This window comes from Cyprinodon variegatus, unplaced genomic scaffold, assembly GCF_000732505.1.
Source record: "Cyprinodon variegatus isolate N-32 unplaced genomic scaffold, C_variegatus-1.0 Scaffold36, whole genome shotgun sequence".
Classification (NCBI taxonomy): domain Eukaryota; kingdom Metazoa; phylum Chordata; class Actinopteri; order Cyprinodontiformes; family Cyprinodontidae; genus Cyprinodon; species Cyprinodon variegatus.
The window spans coordinates 1575037-1580741 of NW_015150489.1; the positions used below are offsets into that span (position 1 = coordinate 1575037).

Sequence of the window (5705 nt, forward strand, 5' to 3'; positions counted from 1 at the left end):
GGTGACAAACATGTGGCTAATAAAGCAGGTTGTGATACTGAAGCTGAAAGACAAAAAAAACTCAGATTTACAAATATTACACAGTTCAAAATAGAACTATTAAACCTCTTGGTTTATAAGTTTATATGTTTTAAAAAATATTATTTTATGTTCGTACCTAAAATCTGCAGATTGATGATGAGTGTTTTGGTATTTTTACCATCTTTGTCATATAGTTCAAGATGATAATCTCCAGAGTTATTCTTTGTTGTGGAGTTAAACTGAAATGTTGCATTGAAAGTTGCATTGTTGTTTACAATCTTTTTAATCACATAATTAGCTTTTTTCAGATCAATCCTTGAAACAATTGGAAAGTAAAAAAACAGGGGTTCTCCAAGGGCTCCATAACATTGAGGGTTTTTATCATTTTGAGATAAATTGCATCTCATAAGTCCTAAAACAGAAACGTAAAAAACAAGCAAATTACATAGAGTAACGGCAAAAAAATATTATGTTTGTTGTTAGTGTAACACAATAACAGTAAAAAATACCATTACAATAACAAATGGTTTTCAACATATTTTCAAAAAATGACTTTTGTTATCGTTTTATTCCAAAATGACAATAAATATCGGTAAGAAAAACATTGTTCCAAAATGTATTAATATTTTATGCATTTGCATTAAATATACCTGTTGTCAATGTTGCTATAACCAGGACAGGCATTGTCATGTAGATTGAAATCATTGTCTGTGAGGACAAAACAAAAGAAAAAATAAATAAAAAAATTATGATAAAAATAATATGGAGCAGATTGATTTGTTAATATATAGTTTAAACAAAATTACCAATTACCTCTAAGTTTAACAGATTAATTTATTTCTATATTAAATGCTTCTAATAGGTCCAGTGACAATGTAAAATAGATACACTTGTAGCTTTGAGATCCTTTTAGATCCATACTAATTTTTTAAACAACTCTATTTTCTTTATAAATTCAAATGTGTCCTGTCTTTATAGATTAAGCAAGGATATAATAAAAAGGGTATAATAATACAGAAACATCAGCCTATGGTGATTTTTTTGCCCTAACAGTGTGAGCACTTGTCGATTTTTTTCATGTTGTTCTACCCCAAGGAGTTGGGGAAAAAAGGCTAAATTTCCAACTCTGCCTGTTATTCTGATTCGCACCTTATGTTGCCTGTTTAATGGCAATGATTAGTTTTTAAATGATGCTATTGCCACAATGGCATGTCTTCTTTCCTTTTTTTAAATACCATAGCTAGCATCTACAGAAAGCCCGAAGTGAATCCGGCCATGGGTCCCAGGGATTCGAGGCCCCAGGAGCACCACACCCCCTGGCAGGAGCCCCAGCCGGGCCCCGGCTGGCCAGGCCCCACGGAAAGCCACCAGGAATAAGCTAGTAGCCACCCGGGCATGTGTTTCACTCACCAAGCAAGGTTGCTTGCTTGGTGAGTGAGATTATTTTAGAAAAAATTAAAGAAAGTTAAATATATATGTTCTAGAAGTATGGTGTCTTTACTGCACCATACTTTTTACTTCTAATACTGCTGGGAAATGACTGGGCTGTGAGGATCTGCCCTGATAGCTGATCAAGTTATTCACTTCACTTACCTGCTGTACCCTCCCAGCCTACTAATTATCATTCATCTTATCCACCTGCTCCTTCTGCTTTATATATGGTTCAGCCAAGATATCGGGGCCAGATCACTATGTATGTTTGTATGTTAGTTCTCTTGTTTGAGTTTGGTTATTCCAGAATTCTTGTTCCCATTCATATAGGCCAGTGTTAGAGAGGTTTTTTGTTGTCTTGTGTTTGCTGATCGTGTCCTGGCTCTTCTCCACTGATTGCGCCGTTTCCTGTTTTGGCTCGCCAGGGGGGAGCTATTTTAAAGTCCAGTAGGCCTGGCTCTTATCCACTGAAGCATGCCCTATTTCCAATTTCGGCTTAGTGGAGGAGTCCAGTTTAAAGTTCTGCAGTTCTCCTGGAACCTTGTCTTATCTTTTTCTCTCAACCACTGAGCCTGCCTGTCTCCATCTTAGCATGTCTGCCTGAGCTCGTTGCTGGTCTCATGGAGCTCTGAACTTGCCTGAGCACTCTGTGGATTCCTGGAACCCTGTCAGTTCCTATTTGGATCGGAACCCCTGGTCGGGCTACGAACTCCTGCATCTCAGAACCGTACTTGTTCTGAACTGTTTTCCTGACTGCTCCCTGGGATTGCTGCATGGGGGTCACTCTGGGGCGGCTCCGCGCTGCATCTCATTTGGTAGTCCACCAGCTGGATCCCGCCTTCCCAAGAGAATATGGACTGAACTGTTAAGCCAGGTAAGTGACTCGCACGGCTAATTATCTTCCGTCAGATTATCGTGGTCACTTAACTGTGTTTCTCCCTGAACCAGAGTGCCAGTGATAGGTTGTGCCCCTCCTTCCCCCACAGCCACTGCGTATCTGTATATCCATTAGCAGCCCCCTTCTGTTCTGTTATGTGTTTTGATAATAAACATTTTGAAACATCCCACTGTCTGTGTCGCCTGAATACTGGGTCCTACATTTTGGGTTACATGACGTGCGCCTAGAAATTAGTAATAGTACTGCTACTTTGAAGTAATGTTACATTAAGGGTACTGGTTTTAGTTAACTGTTTTTCATAAATTATATCTAGAGGATACAATTGTACATGTCATCACTTAAGATAGAAAAGATCTGGATAACAGTAAAATTTTACTTTCTTTTAAATACAATACCTTTTATTAATAAACAGAACAACAAAAAGCAGTACTGGGGAGGATGTAGCAAAATGAGAGAGAAAGGAGAAAATCATGACAGGATTATTGGAAGTAAAAAAAAAAAGCCTGCACTGCACACTGTGTCAACAAGCGTGGATGCACAGAAATACACTACTCAAAAAAATTAAGGGGAGCACTTTGTAATCAGAGTATAGCATCAAGTTAATTAAACTTCTGGGATATTGATTTGGTCAGGTAAATAGCAGAGGGGGTTGTTGATCAGTTTTAGCTGCTTTTGTGTTAATGAAATTAACAACAGGTGCACTAAAGGGGCAACAAAGAGATGACCATCAAAACAGGAATGGTTTTACAGGTGGAGGCCACTGACACTTTTTCCCCTCCTCATCTTTTCTGACTATTTTTCACCAGTTTTGCATTTGGCTTCAGTCACTGTCACTACTGTTAGCATGTGGCGCTACCTGGACCCTACAGAGGCTGCACAGGCAGTCCACCTACTCCAGGATGGCACATCAATACGTGCCATTGCCAGAAGGTTTGCTGTGTCTCCCAGCACAATCTCAAGAGCATGGAGGAGATTACAGCAGACAGGCAGTTACTCCAGGAGAGCTGGACAGGGCTGTAGAAGGTCTACAACCCATCAGCAGGACCGGTATCTGCTCCTTTGTGCAAGGAGAAGCAGAAGGAGCACTGCCAGAGCCCTACAAAATGACCTCCAGCAGGCCACTGGTGCGAATGTCTCTGACCAAACAATCAGAAACAGACTTCACGAGGGTGGCCTGACATCCTGTGCTCACTGCCCAGCTCCGTAGAGCTCAATTGGCATTTGCCACAGAACACCGGAATTGGCAAGTCCACCACTGACGACCTGTGCTTTTCACAGATGAGAGCAGGTTCACCCTGAGCACATGTGACAGACGTGAAAGGGTCTGGAGAAGCCGTGGAGAACATTATGCTGCCTGTGACATTGTTCAGCATGACCGGTTTAGTGGTGGGTCAGTGATGGTCGGGGGAAGGCATATCCATGGAGGGACACACAGACCTATAGAGGCTAGACAACGGCACTGACTGCCATTAGGTGTCAGGGTGAAATCCTTGCACCCATTGTCAGACCCTATGCTGGTGTAGTGGGTCCTGGGTTCCTCCTGGTGCACGACAATGTTTGGCCTCATGTGGTGAGAGTACTCAGGCAGTTCCTGGAGGATGAAGGAATTGATACCACTGATTGTCCCCCACGCTCGCCTGACCTAAAACCAAAACACCTCTTGGACATTATGTTTCGATCCATCTGACGCCGCCAGGTTGCACCTCAGACTGTCCATCCTTTTGTTCCTAACACATCACCCAGCCCATATCAGTATAAATAAACAGCATGATTTTTTCCCCAATGAGATCTAATGTGTTTTCAAACTGTTCCTTTAATTTTTTTGAGCAGTGTATGTTTTAGAGCAGTGGTTCTAAATCCTGGTCCTCATTTACAACTAAACTGCATATTTTTGATTTTTCCTAGCTGCCATATGCCTGAATTATACAAATAAATAATTAACAGGCTTCTGCAACACATGAAGTCTGCTAAGGAGGTCATGCATCTAAAAGATGCAGGCTAGTATGGCTTGAGGACCAGGTTTGAGAATGACTTATGCAAAGAGAAAGGCTGCATGTGGCTGGTAAACCACACCTAAGTCTCCCACCCACGTTCCAAATGCTTCTAATGCCACTGGTGTGTGTGGGTGTGTGTCTGTGTGTGTGTGTGTGGGTATATATATCACCTTTTATACTAGGCATGCATTTGTTTCCCGTTGTTTGTTTGATGCATGCCTGTTTTACATTTATAACTTTCCATGCCTACATAATATATGGCAACATTTCTACACCAGTGTGTCAAATGCACCCAAGTCTCATGATATTTCTGCTCCCCTGTATAACTCCTCAATGGCTGAACCTTTCTGCAAATACTTAGCTGACTATAGATCTCATACTGCCTATCACAGCTAGACTGCAACTAGACCGTAGCTAAATGTTAAGAGTTCTAAAAAAAAAGCGTAATTCAATTTGTACTTTTGACTTTTAATTTAAGTGTTCATTGATTTTCTTTCCTTAAAATGAAAACAACTGATAATTGTAGAGAATGACAATAAAGATTAATTAACATGATGCTATTCAAACTTAAATGTTGCTTTATTGCTACTGAGAATATGTATATTACATTCAAAAAAGGGAAAAGGTAAAAGTTGGCAATTACCACCATCAAAGTCATACTATGGATAAGATAAACAGGTTATAAATATGACTGACACTATGAACACAATTGCATTTAAAAATTGTCACACTTCCTTTTAAGAGATCTATATGAGAAAGATCTTGACAAATAATGGGGAATATATATCAATTGCATAATTATCCGTAAAACACTGCCTCAGAAACAAAACTTAGGAACTATAATATCCAAAGAAATTAAAAAATGGCCATCTTCGATTCTGTTTTGATTTAGAATGATAGAATTATAAAAGTATCTTTTATTTAACTGAGTTTCACTGCCATTTTTCAAAATCTTTTCAAAAAGCATTTTTTGTGAGTACTTTCATAGAATTGTGATTAAAAAGAATAAATGATCAAATTTAAAATAAAATTTCTGGCACTTACTCAAAATAGAAGATTGTTGTCTCTACAGAGGCTGGTTCCTTTTTCCACTTTCGGCAGGAAGGTGTGGCAGAAACTCTTATCGGAACTAAAAAACAATTTAATGAATGACGACTAGGAGGCTTTCTTTTTAACATTTTATCCATATGCAAGAACATGATTGGTAGCTAAAGTAAAAATTTGATGTTAGAATATTGTGCATCCGTGTAACTTTTGTGATTCAGAACTACTTAGGCAAGGTACATTCTTTGTATAGCACATTTTAGTACCAATAAAATTCAAAGTGCTTTTCTAAAATAAAACATGAAAAAATATATTGA

At 39.1% G+C, this 5705-nt stretch overlaps 1 long non-coding RNA gene across 1 annotated transcript; it reads right to left on the minus strand.

Annotated features, from left to right (window-relative positions):
• Window positions 1-308: 308 nt before the first annotated feature.
• LOC107104777 lies at window positions 309-5443 on the minus strand. Its single transcript, XR_001482283.1, has 3 exons — window positions 5389-5443; window positions 672-729; window positions 309-433 (listed from the first exon to the last, which is right to left on the minus strand). It is a non-coding gene; the product is annotated as an uncharacterized LOC107104777 (long non-coding RNA).
• Between the last annotated feature and the right edge of the window lie 262 nt (window positions 5444-5705).